This window comes from Sander lucioperca, chromosome 1, assembly GCF_008315115.2.
Source record: "Sander lucioperca isolate FBNREF2018 chromosome 1, SLUC_FBN_1.2, whole genome shotgun sequence".
NCBI lineage: Eukaryota > Metazoa > Chordata > Actinopteri > Perciformes > Percidae > Sander > Sander lucioperca.
In genome coordinates, this window is record NC_050173.1 from 11,243,828 (window position 1) to 11,271,415 (window position 27,588).

General features: G+C 40.0%; 1 protein-coding gene and 1 pseudogene across 1 annotated transcript in view; one reads left to right on the top strand and one right to left on the bottom strand.

The window, feature by feature from the left end:
* Positions 1-203: 203 nt before the first annotated feature.
* LOC116034930 overlaps positions 204-27,588 on the bottom strand; it is a 40,128-nt pseudogene continuing 12,743 nt past the window's right edge.
* fam163ba (family with sequence similarity 163 member B, genome duplicate a) overlaps positions 18,273-27,588 on the top strand; it is a 30,578-nt gene continuing 21,262 nt past the window's right edge. The window contains exon 1 of the mRNA XM_031278001.2: positions 18,273-19,398. The gene's annotated coding sequence lies outside the window, so the exon portion shown is untranslated. The remainder of the gene's footprint in view (positions 19,399-27,588) is intronic.

Consider the following 27,588-nt stretch of genomic DNA (forward strand, 5'->3'; position numbering starts at 1 on the left):
GGAAAAAGACAGAGTGCATGTGTTACAGCTTATGCACAGGGACTGTATGTACCAGATACAGAGAATCCTGCTGAATCCTGCTCCTGTGTGTGTGTGTGTGTGTGTGTGTGTGTGTGTGTGTGTGTGTGTGTGTGTGTGTGTGTGTGTGTGTGTGTGTGTGTGTGTGTGTGTGTGTGTGTGTGTGTAATAGAGAAAGAAAAAAGACAGAGTGCATGTGTTACAGCTTATGCACAGGGACTGTATGTACCAGATATAAGGAGAGGGTTGTGGAAATGGACCTCCAGACGAAAGAACCTGGTCCACCCATAGGCAGCCCTGCATCAGGAGGATAGTACACACACACACACACACACAGAAAGACGATTCATAATTCCTCTTATTTATGCGCTGCTTATTTTAAGTCATAGCAAAGACTCTTCTACACAGAGTCCAGATGATTTAGAGCTGTTGAGTAAAAACATTTTTGTTCCTTATGTGCAAAAGTCAAAATCAGGTGCATTTTTTATTCCTGTATTTCATTACTGAAAATGTTACATCTTCACAATAACTTTTGGATTGTTGTTATATTCTATAGGCATTGTATGAGAGAGGATTGGATGCGGACACTTGTTTTTATTTTTTTTATTTTTTTTTTTTAAGATTTTATTTTCATTTGAGACAATACAAGAAACCACAAGTGATACAAGACATAAACATAAACATACAGTCACATAAAGAAAAAAAAAGAAAAAATGAAAATAAGAGAGTAAGTAAAATAAAACTAGCAGTTGCAGTGCAAAATTAAATATTTCATGTGCTTTTTCAGTCACTTTTCAAATTCCTACCCCTATACATATTACTCTAGGCCATTCTTCTTTCAGGTATAATTCTAATGGGGACCATTCCCTTACAAAAACATTGAGCGTATTTCTTTGTAAATGTAATAATCTCTCCAATGGCAAGATGGACATACATTTTTCATACCACATTGTAATATTAGGAGGATCTTCGTCTACCCATTTATGTAGTATTGTGAGGTGTGCAGCATACAAAGCAACTCTAAGAATGTATGGGTATGTGGACACTTGTTTTAGTAAAAGGAACCAAACTGTTATCACATGCTGGGACTTTAATGTGCTTAAGTCCCCAATGGAAACACAGACATATCAAGACAGACATTGTAAGAGGATGACAAAAAAGTAACCCAGATTCCTGTGCAAACGTGCCAATTAAGTGTTAAAACACACATATATCTGGCCTCTCTGGAGTCTTGACAGGTGTTTCTCAATCTTCTAGGTGAGAACGTTACATGTCAGCCACCGTAGGATGAATGTAAAATTCAATAACAGGTTCCCCAATCCACCTCAAATCAGTCCTCTTTAAAATGTGCTCCCCTCAACATGGTACATATATAAGGAATCACAATTATATCAGTCATATTCATCTTCTTGTCCACACTGCAGAGATAGTAGACTGCCTCTCTGGCTCTACTAGTGGGGTTCTCTAAACAATGCTTGATGGTGGCCTCTAAAATTAAAGGCATGCCTACTCACAAACTCCCAACCACTCAGAGTCTAAAATTGTAACAGAAAGAAGGAAAAGTATATTATAAACTGATTTATAATGCAGAAAATGGACCATAACCTCATAGATTCAAACCAGTTTAGCCTTTGCATCAAGTATGTTCCTTTGTTGAGAACCTTCAAATGTCTAAGGTCTTTTAGGGATCTATGAGTTGGCTGAAACAATGTTCATTGATTATTTCTACACAGAGAAAGGTTGTATTGTCATTCGGATGCACCCTCTGAGAGGCTGGTTGAACTTGGGAGATTTATTTTCTTTTTCTTCCTTTTTCACTCCTTGGATTCAGAATTGTTCTGCTTATTGTGCCAAATATTAATTTCACCACTAACCATCAAACCTCCATGCTTTTATCAAGGAAACTCAATTTAATCGTATTTCAGACCACCTTAAGCCACTTCTGCTGATACACACAGTTTGTAATGGAAGAGAGAACTGTTTGATTTAATCTTGTAACATCCTTAGAGACTTGCTTTCTCAGTTACACACGCATCTCTTTTTCTCTGGTGCTATCTCCTCTCCGCATTCTGACAGTGTCATACATTATTGTTTCTCTCCTCTTTCAAACTTCTCCCACTCTGTTTTTCTCTTTCTCTCTTGTTTTGTGTTTTTGCAAGGCCACGTTTCCCTTCTGATGCGGTGCCAGGGAGAATGAAACAACACTATTAGGAGGTGATGAAAGAGGCCTGAATATTTCCCACCTAATCTTGTCTTCACAGCTCACAGAAAGCATCCTGTTTGTTTTTGTTTGACTGGCAGATAATCCAATCAGACAAGAGGCCAGGCTAGCTATGATACAGTGGGGAGCGGAGCAGAGAAATATGGTGACTAGCTCACCGTTCCCTGTCCTCTTTGCTTTATGTGACCAAAAGACTGCTTGCTTGCTTGGTCAGCTGGCTGGTTGGTAGCCATGGTACGTAAGTGGGCGGATTTAATGCGTGATCCATGACTGACTGACTAGCTGGCTTAGGAAAAAGGTGCATTTCTCCTGTACTGACTATTTCAGTTGGAGCTCTGCCTCAAAAAAGCACTGCACTGTGTTTATTCCTAATGGTTTCCATTAGTTGAAAATAGATTTAAACTAATGGACTGAACATTCAGGCGTTTTTTCTTCTTCTTTTTGCCACCTTTTAGCTGGCTGAGTAGTTGGCTAGCTGCCTGTCAGGGCCGCATCCAGGATGTTAGAAATACTCGTTGTTTTGACCATTTGGGGGCAGCAGAACAAGCTGCTAGTCAACATTGACATATCACCTTATAACAATGTTAGCAAGCAGTTGCCTACAGCCAGGTAGACTAACATTAGCATTCATTTGGAGTCGGAGGTTGCAGGTATTGTACTGTGGGTTAATCAGTTAGTTGTTTTGGCTGCTATTGCTAGAAACGACACTGATAAGAGTGAGTTTGTGGGGTGCAAAATCTAAAACAAGCTAAAAAAGGCAAAAACACTTCCGAGTTAGGTGATAATTCTTACTAATTCTTCCCTTGTCCTTTGTTGTGCTGGCCACCAGCAGACTGGTGTATATATATATATATATATATATATACATATATATATATATATATATATATATATAGCACCCATAGCCCATGCAGCAAGCAGATGACAGCAAAACTTGAGCTTGCTCGACTTCATCTTGTCATCACAGGAGCTGCTATACTCTCAAACGTTGCTGACATCCGGAGAACATTCGTACATGTCTATGTGATACACGTTAGCCTCGTTACCTGGAGTTACCACTGACTCATACTGACAGGAACCGAGAGGGAGATGGAAAAAAGAAACAAGTGAGAGTCATGTTGTTTTATGTGTTTTTACTGCTTTACCTTAGAAAAGGTGTCAGAACAACACATATCTGAAATTAATTCTATGCACCAATAGCTTCCATTGTCATATATAATACTCTTTTTTTGTACTCAACCTGTTCATATTTCTGTGAGAAAGGAATAAGAATGTGAGGTGATGTGTTTTTTTTTTGGTTCTTTTTAACCATGACAATGCCTCTCTTGTTTCGTTAGGCCCAGCTGGTAAACAAGGAGCAATAATAATAGCTGCCTGTGCACAATCTCCCTATCCATCTCTACTGTGTGTAAAACTCTATGTTAAGCGTTTCTATTTTCAGAGGCATTTTTACCATAACAATGTGGTTCTTGGGCATGTTTTCAGGCAGCTTCTGTATGAAGCACCAGTAGGTGGTCTCTTGATTTGGGATGATGACATTTGGAGCCACGACATCCAGCGTCTGCACATCTGGAGGCAGGGTGGGTGACGGCGTGTTGGGGCGCAGCATCAGCACTCTCTGTACTCCCGTGTGGATCTGGGACAGGTTCAGCTGCTCCAGTGAGGCAAGTGGTTTATCCAAAAATCCATAGATGATGTGCACAGTTCCCTCCTTACCAATCACAAAATAAATCAGAAAATAAAGTTTGATGGTTACAAAGCAGAACACAGACAGCATGGATGTGTTTTTCAAATTAACAGTCCCTTAGGATTATTATTTGGCTGAAATTCCCTATGAAAGCAACTTTTCATTATGTTGTCATGGTGATGAGGTTTGGTTTTGTGTCTGCAACTTAGAGGTCTGATGCGGCACCATGGAAACCATAATCATAATGAATGTTACAGTGGAAATTGTGCTGATCAGTCCAACTGTCTGAGGATTTTATGTCCACACTTGAAACCATGAGCTCTCCATGATAATCAGTCTCATTGCTTTTTTATAATGCACTAAAGACAGCAATGGAAATATCACAAACTGCAGACACACACACCCTCCCACACACACATTCATAACTAACACATACAGTGAGACTGTGTCAGGTTACACACATGTGCACTCAAACGCCATCTTTACCGCCTTCCTGACATGTTATCTTCTCCCCACCTGTTAACTGTCAAGTTCAGTCAGATCAGGATTGACAGATATTATTTTGGCTTCAAGCCATGTGCAAAATATAATACAACAAGTGTGCTCGCCCTTTACATGCGTTCAGGTAGAATGGAGGGGTGACATAAATGTACAGGAGAAGATCCTGCATTAGTCAAACATTTGTATAGTACTTTTCACACAGGTTATACAGGTTTCATACAGTGTAGTTCAGAACGCTTAACAGGGGACACAGAAATAAGACAGCAGAAAGATAGAACAGTACTCCAACAGTAGAACAATAGGAGACTCTTAACAGCAGAACACTGCAGTAGTGTTATAAGGAAGCCAGTGAAGTTACAATAAAAACATAGCTAATTCCTTTCATTAGGATGTTATAATACACCATCCTTAATATACAGGATTCTTCATTGAGGTATCAACAGATACGATTCTATGTTTGCTCTGGCAGTTTAAACATCTATACCCATGGTGTCAACCCTCCTTTAGTAGTTAGAATTACTTGTTGCTATTGATTCGTGGGGGACATTTGAAAGAATTCTGCAAACACAAGATTATGGATATAAAGGAGAAACAGAGGCCAAACTTAATTTCTCTAATAAGTGCACACTAGACCTACAGCTTCCCTGACATGTACACAGACACATTATTACACATTACAAGTTACACACACCTCTATATGAGGTAGTCTCTGGGATCACAGGTACTGAACGGTCTCTTGAAGAGTAGGTAGAATCTGTCAGGTTTGTGTTTGGCTTCCAACAACTCGTAGTCTTGTTGGCTGTCCAATGAAACGTGACCCTCGCTGTCGCTCCACGCATCCTGAAGAACAAGACACAACAAATCCAATAAAAACCGAAGAGACACAACTAAATACTTAAGAGCACATTGATATTAGCAAATCACATATAGCCATGATTTTAAGTAGATATGGGTAACATTTTCTTAAATGAGGTTTTCAGTAAAAACTAAGGGAAACAGCTCTTTTTTATTTAAATAGAGGAACGGAGGGTGTAGTTGGTTCGTAGCAGAGATAATTTCGCAATGTGAAACTCATTCACCCATTACTGAAGAAATTTCGGGGGAGCTGTGTCCATGCAAACAGGTGAAGAGTATACTAAATATAAAGGGCAAATACATTTTTTTTCTAAATCATCAACTAGAAGAAAATAATGTTGCTATTGTTATTTTTAAGATTAACACATACCTACAGTGAAACCTTCTTACCCCAGTGTAAAAGATTCCACTTCAATGCCAGGAAGCTTTGCAACAGCTCAGTTTATCTGCTTCTGTTATGTTTCTCACATTCATATCTGTCCAGAATAGCACCTAAGATCTCTGTATTTCTGTCTCCCTCTCCGTCCCTCTTATATAACCGTTCCACACAAACTGCAAAAGATTCTGAAGCCAACGATTTTGAAAATGAATCAATTACCTTTACCTAAACAGATTAAAATCCTTTACTGATGTCTATTGTGATCAAGAAAACAATTGAAAGAATTTTAATTTCATATATTAAGTAGTTAAAAAAACATCTTTATTTCTAGACATTGATGAGAAGAGCTATTTAAACACTGTGCACAATGCCTGTAGTGTGAGTGATTGTTCTGCATGGCAGAGTGATAGACCTTCAGGAAAAAAAGAGAGTGATAAGTAAGTAATATATAATATTTAACAGTCATTACAGAAGAACAAGTTGGACTTCAGTAGCTGTCCCTGCACTTTACTCAATCTTTGACATGAAATTGAAATGAGACATTTTTACACATCTTAATCAGCACATGATTCAATTTTGATATGCTAATATCTGGTTATGGTTTCCAAATGAACTTCAGCTATTAGTGCAGTTTGACCAATTTCCAATTAGCAGGAGAGGATAACATCTTTTTTGACTATGTGATTATGAGCAAGCCGTCCGCCGGCTACTTGTGCAAAAACACCAATCTCACGCCACGGGGACCACAGACAGAGCTCTAACTCTTCAAACTCAAACACTCACTGGTTTTGTTTGCCTTGTCAGCAGCTCTGCTCTCCTTTCTGGCCACAGTAGACTCAATATCTCCCTCGTAGTGGTCAGGTGAGGATGTTAACTCTTTTCTTCCCATGTTTTCTATCCTCTTAGGCCCTCATTTTCTAAAAGGTTTGGCTTTCTTTTAAGTTTTACTAACTTTCCAGTTTTTAGGTTTCTCTGTTTCCAAGCCCTGGACATTATCAGTGACAATCTGCTTACATTACATCACATGTCATTTAGCTGACGCTTTTATCCAAAGCGACTTACACTAGACTAGACTAACTAAACTTTAGTGCCCGCTCCGTTTTCTTGTACATTTCCTGACAAAAAGTATTCCACACACTATAGCTCTATTCAATTCAATTCAATTCAATTTTAGCAGTATAGCAGGACGTAGCAGGGCATAGCAGGGCGTGGAGCAGGACCACGGCGGCAGCTGCAATTATGATTTAGGTGCCACCCTAATCCAAGGACAACTGCGGGGTGAAAAAACATAAGGACTCTGGGGAATAATGTCCCCCGAGCTAAATTAGTAACAAGCATTTCTGGGACATGGATGCACACAGATGGAAAGAGAGAGGAGCTCAGTGTGTCAAAGGAAGTCCCCCGGCAGTCTAAAACTATAACAGCATAACTAAGAGCTGGTCCAAAGCAAACCTGAGCCAGCTCTATAAGGGTCGATAGATGAATCTAACGACTATGAAGAGAAGCAGAGAAGCGAAGGGGTGATATGTCTGTCACTGCCACTCCTCACTCCCTAACTATAAGCTTTATCAAAGAGGAGGGTTTTAAGTTTACTCTTAAATGTGGTGACAGTGTCTGCCTCCCGAACCCAGACTGGGAGCTGGTTCCACTGATAGCTAAAGGCTCTGGCTCTTATTCTACTTTTAGATACTCTAGGAACCACAAGTAACTGGGAGCACAGTGCTCTAGTGGGACAATAAGGTACTATGAGCATTTTAAGATATGATGGTGCCTGACCATTAAGAGCTTTGTAGGTCAGGAGAAGGATTTTAAATTCAATCCTGGATTTTACAGAAAGCCAATGCAGAGAAGCTAATACAGGAGAAATATGGTCTCTTTTCTTAGTTCTTGTCAGCACATGCGCTGCAGCATTCTGGATCAGCTGGCGAGTCTTAATGGACTTACTTGAGAAACCTGATAGTAAGGAATTACTATAGTCCAGACTTGAAGTAACAAATGCATGGACTAGTTTTTCAGCATCGTTTTGAGACAGGATGTGCCTAATTTTGACAATGTTATGCAGGTGAAAAAAGGCTGTTTTTGAGATTTGTTTTAAGTGGGCTCTAAAGGATATATCCTGATCAAAAATAACACCAATATTTCTGACAGTAGTGCTAAAGGCCACAGCAATGCCATCCAGAGTAGCTATATCTTTGGATAATGAGTTTTGGAGGTGTTTAGGGCCCAGCACGATAACCTCGGTTTTGTCTGAGTTTAACATCAAGAAATTGTAGGTCATCCAGGATTTTATGTCCTTAGTGCATGCTTGAAGTTTAACTAACTGACTGGTTTCATCTGGCTTGATTGATAGGTATAATTGGGTATCATCCGCATAACAGTGAAAGTTAATGGAGTGTTTCCTAATAATATTGTCTAGAGGAAGCATATATAAGGTGAATAGAATTGGTCCAAGGGCTCTCACCTCCCTTGTTGGGTATTTGATTAAAAATGGATTTAGGGGGCAGCAAGCACTTGTGGAGGCATAAAGCCCCCGCCTCAGGCTACAGAAGACCTAATCAAACAATCAATCAATTATGGGTTTCAAACACAAGGGGGACACATTCAGGTTGGTTTTAAAGGTTAGTAAAGCCCATTGACAAAAGTATGTTGTGCTTGTGTCTGAGTGTGTGTTTGTATTTGGCAAAAAACAGACGTTGTTACAGTGGACAAATGGATTTTAATTGATTCAAAGAATAATCAAACACTGCTCATTGGCCTGTCCCCATCTTCTACACACATTTGAGAATCTATACAACATTTAAAAAAATATAAACAGGGAGGTTGAACACACACAATCAGGAATTACTATACAGAAAAACACGACAGTTGAAGAAAGAACTGTAGAAAATCTAAATAAAGAGAAGTTCAAAAGGCAAAATGTGATTTTTATATAGCTATACAAATGAAAAGTCATATACAAATACATATAATATTAAGGGTTATGATAGGGTCTATTGATAGAATTCTCCATATGCATTGTAAATAAAATACATATGATTCAAAACAAATAGAAAAAAAAGAAGAAATTTAAAGGAACATAGCAATTTAGAAGTTTAGGCCCCTGTCTGTGGTTGGTAGGAGAGTGTTATGTTTGATGTTTAACTACACTTTAAAGAGTAACTTTACACTTCTGAAAATGCAGTTTTTGCTGACCTCCAGTGGTTCAACTTTTCATCTTGCTGCAGTGATGTACAGGTGTACTCCAAAAACCCTGTGACATCACTGTTGGGTGTGGTTACAGGGGCAATAACGCACACGTTTGACCACCACACCCAACCACATCCAAGTGAAACAGGCTTTCAGCCAGACAGGGCAGTGAAACACTGCTTTTCAGCCTGGTGTTATTACTCTCAAAGTAATATGGGTAGTGATAATATAGGATAGATGGATAGATGGACAGTTTACAGGAGATGCCACCTCATTTGCATATTAGTTTGTCACATTTATTTTCATGTCATGTAGGGAGGATTCAATACATCTCATGTTCCTGTGAATTCCATAGAAAGCTTGTCATCAAATGTGCTGTAGGGTTATGTGCGTTTGATTTCATTTTGTACATGACGTCAAACAAATCCATTTTCCGTAAAGGAAAAGGTTTGGATCCGAGCAGAAAACAGAGAGAGCAGAACAGAAAGGCACAGACTGGTATTGTGTTGGTTAATGTAATAAAGACCAATAGTCCCTCAGGCACACGTGTGTCTCTGCCCCTTATGTGAGGCTCAATATTTTTTTCTTTCTCTATGTCTCTTTTTAATTCTTCTCTTTTACACCACCATCTTAACCAGTCTGTCTCCCCTCTGTCTCACTGCTCTCTCCTGCCTTGTCATTTCTCTCACATGAAACTTATCCTTCTGCCGCTGATACTGATGTGTCAGCAAACATAAATGCCGTAAAGTCAGCTGTGATCTGGAGGAAATGACAGAGAAAGAAGAGGATAGAATGGAGGATGGGTAAGGATAAACAGATTTAGGGAGAGAATGATGGTCCCTTTGAGTAATCGTGTGTGTGTGTGTGTGTGTGTGTGTGTGTGTGTGTGCGTGTTTATGCAAAAAGCCTGGGGGTCTATCTGACATTATCCTGCCTAGAACAATCCCGATATTTCCCCATAAACTATCCCATCATGCTTTTCTTTCGGTTTGGGAGAAGTTCCTGCATGGACACACAGAAAATAAATAATTAGTAATCTAATCTGTAGCTTATGAACATAGTTTATGTTTTGTGACAAGTGGTACTGTATTCTGTTATGCATGGTTTGCATTGCATTTAGAGTCTGGTTGCATTAGATTAAATGTATCATATAAAGCAATACTATCTAATAGTCCTGCAACTATGTTCATCTTTTACAAAAACTGCATTAGAGATCAAATTTGTTGATTTAGCTCAATGGTAATTTTAGAGACTATTAGGTACGGTGGGTGGCCGACAGGGGCAGACACCCTGCAACTTAAGAAAACACACGCAAATAGACAAAACACAAGCAAATTAAGAAAACAACTTCATTAATTTGACAACACATGTGCAGCATTCAGCAAACACACTGCAAATACACACAACACAACCAAATAGATAAACGCGCTGCAAATAAAAAACGTTGCAAAAAGAAAAGCACGCAAACCCCGAAAAAAGAAGCGATGCAAAAAGAAAAACAACTTCATTAATTTGACAACACATGCGCGGCATTCAGCAAACGCACTGCAAATATCACAACTACGGTGGCCCTGAAGTGCAAATCACAACAGCAATAAGAAAAACGCGACGGCAAATATGAAAACACGACAGCGAATATGAAAACACGACGGCAAATAGGAAAACACGACGGCAAATATGAAAACACGACGGCAAATAGGAAAACACGACGGCAAATATGAAAACACGACAGCAAATATGAAAACACGACAGCAAATAGGAAAACACGACAGCAAATAGGAAAACACGACAGCAAATAGGAAAACACGACAGCAAATAGGAAAACACTTCAATAAATCACAAAACACAACGGCATTAACTTCTACCGGAAAAGGTAGGGCCTATCTAGCAGTGGACGGACCCTCCTGATTGGACAGACGCACTGTCTGTCTTTCGCGCTCCCAAATCACCCACAATCCTATGCGCGCGGCTTTGCCGGCTCGTTAAAAAAACAACAACAATGGCGGACCTAAGTGGGAGTTGGAGCGGCATCGCTGATGGCACAATTAACATTTAAATGTAAGTATATTTAGTGTTTGCCGTACATTTGTTATCACCGTTAATGTGTTACATCAATGTCAAGTGTTACGCATTAATGCTGGTACAAATTGCTATTATAATTAGGTAGATACACCCCGAGCTAACGTTAAGCTAACTGAACCTATCATTTAACATTAGGCTGTTAGCTAGCTAGCTGTGTTGCTGGCTTTTATGCCATTTGTGTTCGTAAAGTTTAATGTCCGGTGGCATTTTCATCTCTTTTTGTAAGCCGTTACTGTATATGCGTAATGTTAGCAGAGATTTAGAAATTGGTGTGTTTATCAGTTGTAGCTGCAGGATTGGAGGTAAAGCTGCACCTTGTTAACTTCACTAGCAACGTTAAATGAAAGCTAAAATGTATGAGTAGTTTCCCATGTAACAAGTATAACATTCCGTTATAGCATTTATAATGGTAAAGATCTTTTTATTGTGTTTGCTGTCTTTTAACAGGGACTAAGGAACAAATGGAGGCTGCACTACAACGCTGAAGTTGGCATCCGATTCGCAGCTTCCGATTCGGCAGTTAAGGGGAAATTTAAGGGGAACTTAAAACTGTCCGATTCAGCAGGGAAACATAATTTACATTGCTAAGTGACTGATCCTCCGTTTTTTGAACCTCTTACTGTATTGAATGAGTGTTAGTCATTAAGGTAAATTATTAATTATGTCTAAAACACACTTTTAGATTTGTGAAAGCTTTATTGTCTTTATGAGAACACAATAAAGGGAGATTTCACCATTTTTCTAAACTTGTCAAATCAGGACTAAATTATCCCAGAGAGTCTAAGGAGTCTTAAAAACACAGTTTGAGATTTGTGAAAGCTTTATTCTATTTGTGAAAATGCAATAAAGGGAGATTTTACTGTATTTTTCACATATAGACTACATTGGACCAGGTCCAGATCCAAAACCACAATACTTAAGACTTGTCAAATCAGGACTAAATTATCCCAGAGAGGCTAAATAAACTGTTTTATTTTATTGCCACAGCATGGCCTTTGCTAATTAACATTCAACGTACAAGTCCACGTCTCTCCATGTCATTTCTTATATCCATGAGCAGGTCTTCCTTCTCACTTCAAAAGAAAAGTAGAAAAAGTTATTTTTACCTTTTGGAAATCAATCCAAATATCGTCATAGATTTGCCAGTGGTTTAATTTACTCTTCAAATCCTTCTCCTTCAACATAAGTGTTGTTTTCTCACCTTTCCTCAGAAAAAGAGGCAGGACTGAGTATTTATTAAGATTTTTTTTAATTCATACTTCATAGGCCATTGTCTCAGGTGAGGAGCAACCCCACTTCTGGGGAACGCTGGGTCCCGATCTTCTTTGATGATGAAACCCAGCTGGACAGGATTGTGAAATACCTGTCAAACTTCCTCGACAGCTGTGACACACTCTCTGATAAAGTGTGCACCATGGTGTCTTCTGACAGGATCAAATACATCCTAAATGTGTTGCTGTCAGAGATAGGTCTACAGCAGTTCCACATTATATTCATGAAGACATTTTTTTCTATGACTTAAAGTGGCTATATGTAACTTTCAGTTTGTGTTAATTCTAGCGGCCACTTTGGACAAAAGTGGTAGTATTTTCACCACACCTGCTGTCGTAAAGGTCTTTTCTTTACGGTGCTGTATTGCCCACTGTAGATTACCAAGTTTGCGTTACCGTGTTTACACAAGTACAGGGGAAGACCTGCTCATGGATATAATAAATGACATGGAGAGAGTGAGTTAATTCTTGTCCAGTTTTGACAAGTTTAGGTATTGTGGTTTTGGATGTGGACTTGGTCCAATGTGGTCTACATATGCAAAAAACAGTAAAATCTCCCTTTATGGCATTTTCACAAATAGAATAAAGCTTTCACAAATCCCAAAATGTGTTTTTAAGACTCCTTAGCCTCTCTGGGATAATGTAGTCCAGATTTGACAAGTCTAGGTGGATCTAGACCTAGTCTAATGTGGTTTATATGTGAAAAAAACTTATTGTGTTCTCATAAAGACAATAAAGCTTTCACAAATCTAAAAGTGTGTTTTAGACATAATTATAAATTTACCTTAATGACTAACACTCATTCAATACAGTAAGAGGTTAAAAAAACAGTTTTAAGTTCCCCTTAACTGCCAAATCAGAAGCTGCGAATCGGATGCCAACTTCAGCGTCGTGGCTGCACTAGCGTCACCAGAAGGGAGAGATGAGGAGGAGAGGGAAAGCAAAAGACAAGCAGGGAGACAGAGGCCAAAAAGAGATGTTGAATAGATTATTTGCTATATTAGAGATTGCCATTCAAAAAATAAATGCATTAAATTAACTAGTTTGTCTGTGTCTTTTAAGTTTTTGGGTGTGTATATAATATAAACTGTTTTTCAATGTTTATTTTTCCATCAAATTATGACCTGGACACAGGAAACTTCTAACTGAGTAATTATATTCAGATGCTACCTGTTTTAATAACTAGTTAGGTATACAAGCTCTAAAAAGACATTAATGAAACGTGTATCTTTATTATAACATTTATTCAAACATTACTATATACTGTACACAAGTATATTCAACATGAAGCGGCGATCAGACTCAGCTCCCGATGATGGTGTTGCTTCAAGACTGCAGACAGAAGGAGAAAGATTAGGTTAGTCCAGTAGTTATCCAACCTGTCCTGGTAAGATTAGAATTGTATCACAAGTATATTTAAGCATACTGAAACATGAAGGTACTTCATGTAACTGTGTACTGGTGTAGTTTCTTCATCATGGTCTTAACTGACAACTGTTGACCATTTAACACACTTACACCTACCTTTACTGTATTAGTGGGTGTTTATCAATGGAGGTATTATGACTTTTCATATGTTGGTTGTAGCCTTGTAGCTTGTGTGTTTACAGTACTATTTACCCTTTCTCACTTGCAGTTTAATGCATATCATACTGTCTGTGGTAGCTCATTAGCTGGTAGCGTTTACCTTGTAGTTGCTGATCATATTTTGCACTGCATTTGTCTGAAAGCTAGAAGCTACTGGACAATGAGCTAATGTTGCATACATGCAGTAAACTACAAGCTAATGTAAACGGTTAGCTACTGCAATTCTCCTTACCGGTAAGTGTTATGACTACTGTACAAACATGAACTCCCACGAGTTTTTAATTTATTGACATGGGATAAATAAGACAAAACGACTATTGCTTACATTAAAGCCTATCGGTGTCGGTAACGTTACCTACCTTTGCACGTTGCGAGCAAAGTTCCTGACAGAACATTCTCCTCCTGCAAGCAGACTGACGCCGATTCACCAACAACACAGTTCATAGTTCCACATCCATTTCGTCCAGTGTTTTGAAATGAGAAACGGCTAGTCCGTCTGTTAAAAGCATAGACAGTGAGGCACTTTTATTTTTTCACCTCTCCTTCCTGTCAAAAGACAGACAGTGCGTCTGTCCAATCAGGAGGGTCCGTCCTCTACTAGATAGGCCCTACCTTTTCCGGTAGAAGTTAATGCCGTTGTGTTTTGTGATTTGTTGAAGTGTTTTCATATTTGCTGTCGTGTTTTCCTATTTGCTGTCGTGTTTTCATATTTGCTGTCGTGTTTTCATATTTGCTGTCGTGTTTTCATATTTGCTGTCGTGTTTTCCTATTTGCCGTCGTGTTTTCCTATTTGCCGTCGTGTTTTCCTATTTGCCGTCGTGTTTTCATATTTGCCGTCGTGTTTTCATATTTGCCGTCGTGTTTTCCTATTTGCCGTCGTGTTTTCCTATTTGCCGTCGTGTTTTCATATTTGCCGTCGTGTTTTCATATTTGCTGTCGTGTTTTCCTATTTGCTGTCGTGTTTTCTTATTTGCCGTTTTGTTTTCATATTTGCTGTCGTGTTTTCATTTTTTCTGTTGTGTTTTCCTATTTGCCGTTGTGTTTTATGATTTGTTGTTGCGTTTCTCTAATTGCTGTGGTGATTTGCACTTCAGGGCCACCGTACACAACACAACCAAATACATAAACGCACTGCAAATACAACAACACAACCAAATAGATAAACGCACTGCAAATATGAAATGATGCAAAAAGAAAAGCACACAAACCCAGAAAACAAATGCAATAAAAAAAACGCTGCATCCAGATTACACAACGGAAGTTCTCCAGACCTCTAGAGGGAGCAGCTAGTGGAACAGCTGGATTTTCGACTGTTATTAACCGATATTAAATTCATATTATTATTATTATTAATAATAACATAATATATTATTAATATACAGTATATGCTCCCGTCTCATGCCCTCCTGGCTGGTGCTGTCCCCGAGCTTCGGCTTTTCAAAATAAAAGCTTGCGTCTGGTCCGCTATGTGTTTGTACTTTGGTGTGTTTGATGTTTGTGAACTAAACAGTACGGCAATCATGCTAATGAATACAATAACGTTTTCAGCAGATGTCTTACTTACAACACGTTGGAGTTAGCAAAGCAGTTTTGTGTTTATATGTGCGGGCGGGATTTATTCAGTTTGATAAATCCCACGGTAAATTGGCTAGTTTACTAACAGGGAGGGACTATACATCCTGTCTGTTTTTTGTATTTCAAGAGCGAATTGCTCCACAATATGAATACAGATTGATCACTTATTTTGTTGGTAACCGTTGTTGTATAATCACAATATTACACTTAAGGAGGCCTACACTTCAGTAATTTCAGACCTCGAAATTAAACCCTCTCATGTGGCTTAAACAAACGTCAACGTTAAACGCTGATGCAGTTTTAAATGTTTTATCACCACAAGTTTACAGACGTCTCTGCTGATTGAGTATCACCTGTGACCTGAGCCGAGACACACCCACCAAACGAGAGAAAACAGATCTCAAACATAGATTTAATATTTACACCGTTCTGAGATTGAACGTGTCCCGGCTCTCTCTCTCTCTCTCTCTCTCTCTCTCTCTCTCTCTCTCTCCCTCCCTCCCTCTCTCACCGTGGGGTCGAAAATCCAGCTGTTCCACTAGCTGCTCCCTCTAGAGGCCTGGAGAACTTCCGTTGTGTAATCTGGATGCAGCGTTTTTTTGTTGCATTTGTTTTCTGGGTTTGTGTGCTTTTCTTTTTGCATCGTTTCATATTTGCAGCACGTTTATGTATTTGGTTGTGTTGTGATATTTGCAGTGCGTTTATGTATTTGGTTGTGTTGTGATATTTGCAGCGCGTTTGCTGAATACTGCACATGTGTTGTCAAATTAATGAAGTTGTTTTTCTTTTTGCATCGCTTCTTTTTTCGGGGTTTGCGTGCTTTTCTTTTTGCATCGTTTTTTATTTGCAGCGCGTTTATGTATTTGGTTGTGTTGTGTGTATTTGCAGCGCGTCTGCTGAATGCTGCACATTTGTTGTCAAATTAATGAAGTTGTTTTCTTAATTTGCTTGTGTTTTGTCTATTTGCGTGTGTTTTCTTAAGCTGCAGGGCGTTTGCCCCTGTCGGCCACCGTACAAGAGCCCTTCTTAAAACTGGATTTTTGCACAGGACCCATACTGTATACAGCACAGAGCCACACTGTTGGGTAATAATACTGAATCTGTCTTAGTTGAAGCCTATGTAACGTTTGCTGAAAAGCAGCCATTGTGGCCACACGTGGCAATTACAGAAAAAAGATAAGTGCTCAAATGTAATGTAACAGAACCACAAGTAGTAGAGTCATAAAGTCAGCAGGTTGAACAGTAATATCTGCTTAAAGTTTGCTAACATATGTTCGTCACCTTAATCTACAGACCAAGTAAGGCTGTAACAAAAAAAACCTAAGTGTATTAAACTGAGCAAGGGTGTGTTTTATTGCTCATGAGTTCAACTTGTTATTACTTTTTTCTGAAGTTGCATAGCCACACTTTGCAAACTACAAAAACACATAGACATTGATGTATAGTTAACCTGGGACATCACAGCCCCTAGGTGTCTGGGGCCCACTTTGCCTGTTTGGTAAACCAGCTTTGACAAAAAGATTGTGATCAATTGCAGTGGTTGATGCTATTGTTTACACCCCTGTTCATTGATATTACACAAAAGCGTAATTTAAATTTAGCTATTGACTCTTATTTGAATTATGAGATGAGCTGCCTCTTAGCCACTCTGACACACCTAACGAGAGAGAGAGAGAGAGAGAGAGAGAGAGAGAGAGAGAGAGAGAGAGAGAGAGAGAGAGAAAGGAGAATTCACCTCAACATGACAAATCCAACCATCTCATTCTCTCCTAATATAAATATTTCAACACCACACACTCAAAGTGCACTAATCTCCACTTCTGTGAGTTTGAATAATTAATGCAATAAAAACTCACACTGCTACTCTTAATGTTGCCTCAAACTGCCCCTCGCCTGATCTGAATGGGAGAGGCGAGAGGTTGCCGGGGTTGGGTTGGGATTGGGTCATTAAAAGAGACGATGAGTGAATAGTTAGAGAGGAGAAATGAGAGAGGGATGGAGAAAGAAAAAGTGGGGAAACAGTTCATGTTCAGAGGTTGATAAGAGGGAAATACTATGGCACAAAGAAAGGCACATGGATCACATGAAAGGGAGTTAAGAGGAAACACTCTTACAGCCATGAATGGATTCCTTATATGTCCTGAAACAGAGACAGAGTGAAAGGACAAAAGACAGAGGGAGGTACTAAAAGAGAGAAATGATCCTTCCAGGGACAGTTGTGTCCGTCATCCTAATGGATTTAACGAACATTTTGTTCCAGACAGAAGGACAGTTTGTTTTTCCACCTTGGCTGAACCTTGGGCAGAGGACAGGTGTAATATTTTAATTATCTTCATAGAGTTGGCTGTCACATTTGCATATAGCTTGGGCGATGAACTGCTGCAAATGTAAGTTTGTAAGCTTCATGAATCCTCTCTAAATGCTGCACCAGCCTCTGGTTTCCAGTGTACTGTTAGAACACAGTGAACTCTCAGATTTAGGCTGTAGGCCTGGTGTGGTTGCTGGTTTGCAGAATTTGTCTGAGGACACGCGCTCCCTCTTGCAACGTCATCCCTTTTGCAATTATTTCTCCAGACTTGTCATGGTGACTTTTTGACAAAAGTCATTGTACATGCAGTGTAAATGTGTTTGTGTAAGACTGTATGGCTTAGAGCTCTTAAGAAATTAGTTGTTGGTGTAATGAAAATGTCCAGCTACATCCATCCACTAAATATCCAGCACCCTTGCATGCATTTAAGTCCCACCAAACGCACACAGCTCACTGACTTTTTCTTGGAAGTCAAAAGGAAGTTAATCCAGCATCTTGTCTCCCCACCCCACACACACACACACACACACACACACACACACACACACACACACGTGTCTCCTCTCTCTCTCTCTACAGCACCCACAGCCAATCTAAGCCTGTGACTAAAGCGCCATCTCTCAGGCTGCACACTCCGGGCTGCATTCACTCACTGGGTCTGCAGGCACGAGCCACCTCTGAATTCAAAGCGCATTTGACTCGTCTCCGCTCAGCCCCGGACGTCGCTCTGCAGGATTTAGCAAATATAACCTACGGAAATCCAGCAGCCACCGTGCATCAAATATACAGCTGTAGCCTATATTCCCTGGAACCAGCCAGCGGCAAACACTTTGTAGCCAGAGAGCGACTGACCGGCTTGCTTTACGCCAAACATGGGGCGCCGAGAGAGAAACCCACTGGAGGAAGAGAGGAGATAGATTAATTGATAGATAGAGAGGATAGAAAGGGAAGGGGGAGGGGAAAAACCCCGCGTCGATTGGCCGCGGAACCCGGAGCAGCACCACAACAATATCTGACCTCGACCTCCTCGGACGGTGGAAAACTGATTGTTGAAATGGAGATGTCGAGATTTTCCATTACCCCGTCTCCTCCTCCAACACACATGCTGCTGAGGCTGATGATGATGTTTGCGTAGGAGTGTGTTATTTTGCGGGCAGCGTTCGTAAAGCAGTCTTTACTGTTCAAACAACTCCAGACAAGCGGTCGATGGAACTGGGTTTGAGTGTGTGGCTGACACATCTTTCCAGAGATATTATTATTATTATTATTATTATTATTATTATTATTATTATTATTATTGGAGCTTTTTTTCGTCTTTGGAGTATTTTCAGTTGTCTTTCTGCAGGTCTGGAATTGGACAGAACATGTTTTTTCATGCTAATGACAAGAATGTGTCTGTAAAAGTAGTCAGCAAAGAATAGAAGAATATTTTGCAAAGAAGGCATATGCTATTTTGTCTTTTTTTTTTAAATTAACAACTAAAGAGGATCAGGCCCAGCGGGGTTTATTTGGACTCAAGTCGAGCTCCATCTCTACTTCGATAGCTGGCACTTCACTGTTTTGCTGATTACTTAGCCGAGATTGGGCGCTTTTTTTCTTTTTTGCTATTGGTCTCATTATTCAGTGACTGAGGTCGAGACAAACTACAACCAGCAGAGGTCGATACCTGAGCTCCAAGGAGCCACCACTACCCTAGATGTGACCCGGAGATTCCTCTTATCTCTGAAAGTAAGAATATTCACTTTACTGTAAGAAACAAGGTTTTCTCCTCTGCTCTATTTCACTCATGCTTATGTTGGATTTTTACATTGGTTTTACGGATACATCTGCTTGTTGAGTCATGCATGCACTTGAGAAGTTGGCTGTTCTCCTTGTTAGAAGATAGATAGATAGATAGATAGATAGATAGATAGATAGATAGATAGATAGATATATAGAGGGATGGATAGATGCTTGGACTGAGAAGCAAATTGCTACATGAGTTTCTTGTTTCAGCACCATGGACAGCACCACACTTGTTTTACAGCAGGATGTGAGGGTTTTCATATGATTTCACCCAGAACATTTATTATTCATTATAGTCCATCTATCCAAGTACAATGTAGCCTACACACGAGTGTGTTTCTAGAAGCTGAAGTTAAATCATTATAGAGTAGTGGATATATAACAGATATAGATATACAAACAGGCAGAGAGATAGATGAGAAAGAGAGGGTAAAGATGAGGGAGAGGTTCAGTGCTTTGTATGACAGGCTTGCTGGCTGGCCAGGTTTGTCACATGCTGACAAAACAGCATGGCTTGTGAGCCACAGCTACTGTCACCAACTGTTAGCCATGGTCACATCCAAACTGTTCGCTCCAGATATTTTTAGGCAGGGTGGAAATGCATCTCAAGCAGCATTAAGGCCGCGTAACACAAAAACATTGTACTGAATGCAGTTAAAGTGACTAAAAAAACATTCAGTCAAGGGAACACACAGGATGTAACCCACCACCTACTGGGTGTTTTTGAAAGACTGTGGTAGATTAAGTAATGACTAACCAGCTCAAATGTAAACCCACAAGTGTGGTTGGGAAGATGAAATTACAGCTTCTACAGTATTTAGATCTGATAGAATTTAATATTTGCTATCTCTAAAAACAGCACAGGGATGGAACACGGGGAGCAGGAAATTGGGCCAAAAAAAAAGAATTTGCACAACCCACGGGATGTTAACTCCTGACCTCTGTAGTTCATGTGTCTTATGTCTGACTGGGAATAGTCATGACATAAACCATCCTCCTCAGTAGCAGAGGTTTTTGGTGTTATAGTGAAAGCATGGACCTTAAAAGTATTGGGGGAAATTTGCTGAGATGTCTTTTACTAAACACACTATTTCATACTGCCCAGATTGTAAAATGCCTTCTTTGAAAATATCATCACAATGTAATACAGCATCCCTACATTTTAGAGTCTCAAAACTCCATTGTGCTGTTTCATTCCAGAGTTCAACCCCAGTTCAGGCTCTACTGTGCTTATGTTTCAGCAGATGTGATTTGGAGATATTGATTCTCACATGTTGTTTCTCGTGTCTGTTTATCTTATCTCCCTAAATGCTTCACATCTTCCTCTTTCACTGAATCTTACCAGATCAACAAATCACTGTCATTACATACAGATGTGTGACAAATCCACTGAAGAAACCTGAATAAATGAGTGCAGCAAAACAATGCAGATGCTTCCATACAGGGCATGGAGGGTCACTGAACTTATGAAAATGATGGAAACCATATGCAATGGCTTTCACAGTCACCATTACTCAATACTTTCCACCACCATCAGCAAAACACCAAATGAGGAAATATATTTAGGCAGAATGGTGTTCATCCCTCCAGTACAGTTACAGAGAGGCTCTGGAGGCTTGTGGTGCTCCAACATCCTTCTAAGATGCTTTAGGCAGGTTTTTCCTTTAATTTCCCGGGGGCAAAGAGGGCTGAAGTTTCCACAGTTACTCAGATATACCTGGGAGTCCTCTGCTGTGTGGCTGTTCACTGAGCTACAATGAATTATGTTATGATGTCAGTGCTGTTATTTTTCTAAGGCATGCCCATGCTGCCTTTGTTTTAGCATCACATTGACTGATTTTAAACACTCCATATCACCTCATGTAGCTTAAGACAGCATTACTTAAAGGTAGTATTGGGAAAGCCAACTGGGACTAAATTTATTATAGATATCATGTATATATCATATACTTATATTCACACACGAACACATACTATGCTTTTAGAGGGCCTACAACAATAAAAGACAAGGCAGGGCTTGTGTTCCCATGGCGACTTCGGTGACCCTTGGAACAACCTTGGCCCCCATGGGAGATCAGTCATACTCCTGCATGCGCACACACACACACACACACACACACACACACACACACACACACACACACACACACACACACAGTCCCCCATGGAGCATGACTATGAGTGACTGTGTGTTTCTTGTCTGCTTGCTTGCTGCTCTACCAGCACTTTAGTCATTACAGCAGGAGGGAGACAACGAGGAGAGAGAGCGAGAGAGAGTGCGAGAGAGAGAGAGAGAGAGAGAGAGAGAGAGAGAGAGAGAGAGAGAGAGTTGAAGGACAAGCAGAAGTAGGATGGAAAAAAGCAAATTTCAAAGACAGATAAGTGATGAGAAAAGATAAAGAAAGGTGTAGAGAGAACCTATGTGAAATAGAGAGAGAGGGGGGAGGAAGAGGGTAGGTTTAAACACTGGCAGAACCACCTAAGAGTGAATGCAATTACAGAAGCAGCAAATCCACTTCTTTTTTTTCTGGGCGTTTAAAGTGTACTCACATATCAGCTTAATTACCTTTAGAATGCACAACTGGGAGGGGGAGTCATGATAGATCCACTGTGGTCGAGATAAAGAGGAGAGGGGAGAAGTGGAGTGGATGGATTGAGACTGGGGGAAGGGAATATGGCTGCTCAATGATCATGTTAAACAGTCACCACCCATTCCTCCCTTCCTCCACCCGTGTCTCCTTCCCTCCCCCTCGGCACCACACTCTGCTCTCCTCCCTCGCAGCTACACCCTGACATGCTCACACATCACACTCACGCACAGATGGGTTCCCACGCAGACACCAACATCACCAGCGCACGGGCTCCAGGCGCGAGCATGCGCATGCACAAGCCGTTGGTCAGCTGCCCTCATCCCAGTGAGTGATTGTAAAAAAAAAAAAAAAAAAACTAAAGCTCATTCTAAGGAGTAGAAGGGAGGTGAGGGAGGCGGAGAAGAAGAACAGGAAGAGGGTGAGGCAGCAGCAGAAGAAAAGCTGTTTGTCCTTCCCTTCTTGTACCTCATTCATAGCAGCTTCATTATCATGTGTGTCTTTTGGATTTCCATGCACATATTTTAGGAAAAGTGCCAATAACTATATAAGTTAATATGATAAACAGTGTGTGTGTGTGTGTGTGTGTGTGTGTGTGTGTGTGTGTGTGTGTGTGGGGTTCCAAGATGGGCCTCATTTCTATAGTTGTGGCCATACCGTTACATCTTACTCAACAACTTCATTGCTGGGATCTGAAGACAGGATTACATCACTAGACACTGATGAGCACTCAGAACATCCGTTTACAACCAGACAGGTTGTAAACAAACCCTGGTTAATTCCAGTTATTTCCAATGAACAAAGATGAAATTAGCTTGAAGGGAAAGTGGTGAACACATCTGAAATGTCCATGAAATTCAATCATTGCAATGAAAATGCAATAATTGTATGAATAACATATTTTGAACTTCTAAATATGTAAGACAATATGGTGAAACTGGGGATTTTCTTATCCAGCTGTTGCTGTGTTCCCAGATCTCAGGAATAAAACTGGTAGGAATGATGGCTAAAGCTACAAAAATGTTGTGAATTTCGCTTTAAGCCTTGCACAACTGGCCTGTCTGTCTATATGGCCTGCAACATGCTGCATATATTTCACACTAAATATAAAGGCAGACGGCACGCTGCTCAGACTAAGCTTACAATTTGCATTTTGTCTGTAAGTATAACGTACAATATGCAGTACATTTCAAAGAAGCCGAGGGGCCTTCTCATTACAAACTTTATGGTCCAAAGCCTACACGCTCCTTATGGAAACAGCCAAGTTTAGCTGTATAATGTTAAATCCGAGACTAAAAAGCTACAAACGTTGACATGGTCCTTTTGGAAAATGATGAAATGGAGAAAAAAAAATTAAGAACAAGTCATCTCAGCAAGGTCGTGACTTAGAGTTGATCACAACAGGACTTGAGAGGAGAGATTCTCATTCATAAATTCCTCACTTTCCAATGTGTTGTATCTTATTATGCATCTCTGCAATTCTGCCTGACTGCACTAAGCTTAGAGATTAGCATACAGTGAGTGAGCAGGGAAAGGTTTGTTCAAGCAACGGTTAGAACTTTTAAGTGTAAACCACCCACTCAAAAAACAGAAAAGGTGACGGTACTGCAGTGTTGGGAGTAACGCGTTACAAAAGTAACGCAATTATAGAAATGTATTCTTTTTTGCTGGAACCCAGTAATATAACGCATTACTAATTCAATTTCGGTAATATTATACCCGTTACAATCTCAGTATCGCGAGTTACAATGCATTTTAACGCAACATTTAGTGGTGTTGATTTTTTAAGAATTCACCAACACCGCGAAACATTTCTTCACAGGAAAAAAAAGAAGCTGTGAGTGTTATTTCCTGTCGCTGTATTCGATGGTTGAGATGACTGCAGAGACAGATACATTTGCGAGATGGACATTATTTTCAGGAGTTATTACGCTGCGTTGAAGCGAGCTGTCCCGTCACTGTTCCCGTGGTCAGAGCCAGAACCAGAGACGGTACGGACTATGGACAACATCTGTGTCCCAACAGTTGATGGTACGTCGTACTGAGGCGATGCCGAGTTGAGCGTATGCTCTGCGCGTGCGCGAAACGTAATACGTCTCCATAGCAGCAGGCGGCGCTTCTCTGTATTGTTTTCCAGAAAATGAAAACCGGCAGCTGATAGGACAAACGCGTCACGTGGGTCTTTTTTCTCCGGAAATTCACAGCCAGACTGTCATGGCGGCTTGTTCAGAATACGATCTCATATTGTACTAAAATAGTTCACCGAAACGTGTTTCTGAAAACATTTTAAGCAAGAAATAGGGCATACAGTTGCTGAATCTGTCTTCATTTCAGATCGACAAAGGTCAGTTTAAAAGATTTTCGTCAGATTTTGAGAGGCTCATCCGCTCGCCATTTCCGGGTGAGTCCCGACTGCCCTGTCTCCGACTGAGCATGTCGGGTCGACCAAAATACAGGCCGACAGCTCCTCCGACGGACGACGGCATGGAACACACTGAACAGACTCGAGTCACTGACTTCGCCAGACTGTCCAACGGCCGATAATCGGGTCGGTGTGTCAGGACCCTACATCCATGGTTCATCTCAGTAAGCAAAATAAAAGCACTTCCTGTGACGGTTCACAGTAAAACTAAATTACTGTTAAACAAATAAGGTTGTGTACCTTTTCACATATCAGCTGTAAATCAAGTACTGTAAATAATGTAAATAGTAAGTTGTAATCACACTATAATTGACCATTTCCTTTAGACTGTTTTAAACTAAACAACATGAATTTCTTATTCGAGTACTTTAATCAAACATTTTACAACAATGCCGTACTTCAATACAATGTAAGGTACTTTTAATTGAGTATTTTCATTTTCTCCTACTTGCCTATTGTACGTTTTACTTATCTATTTTTATAGCTGTAGTTACTTTGCATATTCATAATAATTATACAAAATATTATGAATAATCTATGATGTATTAAAGTGGATAAAGAGGAGACTTTATTGATCCGGTGGTGAAATTCACAAGCTAGCTGCCAAGTCAAACTTCCGCTGTTATTTTGGTGAAATTAACTCAAAAGTAATGCAAAAGTAGTGTAACGCATTACAATTCAGAGACAGTAATATTGTAATATAACTAATTACTCTCAAATGACAGTAACTAGTAATCTATAATGTATTACATTTTGGAAGTAACTTGCCCAACACTGTGGTATTGTGAAATGTCAGTCTGTAATAGCCCTGTCGCCATAGTAACTGAAGACCCGTACTTTTACACACACTGCCTATTGAGTAATGACCATTAGCACTAACACCCAAGAAATCATCAGCTTTGAACTTTAAAATATTTCCTTCAACCATCTATACAGTTCATCAAGAACATCTATCCTCACAAAGGATGCATTTTGTTCTTCATTTGTTCTCCACTTACATTTTCCTCTCCTTTCTTTCTGCATCTACTCTTTTTTCCTGTTTACTCCCACTAATCACTTTCCTCATGCTGTCTCTTTCCATCTCTACCATCTTGCCCACCTTCTTCATGTTTACATGCATGTCCACTGTTGCTCCTGCATGGACCATGTGTGTGTCAGATAAGATGACCAAGGGAAATTAAGATTAAGGCTGTACTGTACCCCTTGTTTTCCTAAATAAATCTTTTTTTTGGCACGGTGTAGACTTTTTTAATATTGCACAGGTTTTCCTACCTAAACGCAAGCAGATAAAAACATCAAGACAAAAATAAAAGAAGACAAAATGTTCACTGTGCAGGAATTCACATCTGTCGTAAGTTTCTGTAAACTGATTTTCACACTGCACTAACCAGTTGCTGCAGGGAGAGAGGAACATAAAGTTTATTTATTTATTTTGTGTGTGTCTGTGCACGTTTTTGTGTGAAGCTGGGTATAATTTCCCAATTTTGCTGTATGCCACAGTTTTGTGATGATTTCATCAGTGCATCAGATGCATAGTAACATCTGACTCCCCTGAGACTCTTGTGACTTCTTGTAAATACCATGTTTGCTTGACACACTCCGCTTTGAATATGCAAAGTGACGCACAGCAGGATCTATTAATCTCCGAGTCAGAGTCGCTGTCTTGGCTTGTGACTGGCACTGCCATTCAAAGTGATGTTTAAAACAGAGACCTGCCCATGCACCCTAAGGCAGTGTACATCAGCTGGACAGACAGAGAGTAAGAGTGGTGGAGAACAGAGAAGGACAAAGACAGCTAAGCAAATGGGAGGAGAGAATAAACAGACAGAGAAAGGGCACAGGGAAAAAGACAGCAAGAGTGGAGACAGAGCGAGAGGCAGCGGAAAGCAAAAGCAAGGGAAAGATAAAAAGTGAATAACATGACTGGCAGGGTGCCAAGAATGTCGTTACCTTCGCCAAGGAGGTTATGTTTTTGGTTTGTTTGTTTGTTTGTTTGCTTATCATCAGGATTATGCAGAAAAACTGGGTGTAGCATGGACCAAATAAGAACCCATTACATTTTGGAGCAAATCTGAATTACAGGGCAGATACACTAATTATGTTTACTCTTTCGGTAACATTGCGAGATAGGGCATGGCCTTTGCAGACTTCTGCACTCTCTGTTTGCCCTTCAAGTTTTTTTCTGAGTTGACTGGCGCCAAAATTGGAAAAAAACGAAGGAGTGTTGACTCCAGTTTTGAATGTGAACTACTGGTTAAAAGAAGAAAAACAGAGATGTGCTCTTTGTGCAACAGCCCTGTCACATTCATACAGTGAGACGAAATGTTTCCTCTGAAATATGAAAAGGTACAAAATCATGCAACCAATAACATTTAGTGCAATTAATTATGTAAAATACAGCATTTGATCTCAACTTGATCCACTTTGCTGTGAAGCTAAACATCTCCAGATATCATCACACCCATCAGAGCTACTTTATACTTTTCATAGCCTACTTTGCTGTGTGTACAGATTATAGTAATACAGTAAGGACGATACGTCTCCAAACGTGTACATGGCCTTACGGCTCGCACATTTTTTTGTTACAGTATATATATATATATATGTGTGTGTAAATTTGGCAGCTTAAACATGGATATGTTTAAAGACACATTTTCAACAGTCAACCCAAACTAACTAAGCTAACCAGGCCCCCAAACAATGGCCAAAGTTACATGTACTATGCTGTTGCTTGGGAAAAGAAAGCAAAGTGGGGAAAAAGTATATCATTGTCAAGTGTCAGGGAGCAAATATAATTTAAAGGTGTCTTATCTAATTCAGGAAGAGGAGAAGGAATTAGATTTATTTGGTTTATCGGTGTTTTAAGCCCCCAACGTCTCCTTCCATTCAGTGCTGCCTGGAAGGCACTAGGATTAGGCAATGGTTATGGTTATGGTTATGGTTAGGGTTAAGGTTAGGGTTAGGTGCCTTGAAGTCAACGGTCGCAGCGCTGCCTGGAAGGAGACGTTGGGGGTTTAAAACACCATCGAGCATTTATTTGAGGGTAATGTATTACCCTAAGCAGCCCATGTAGCCAGAGGGAAGGCTGTGTGTGTGTGTGTGTGTGTGTGTGTGTGTGTGTGT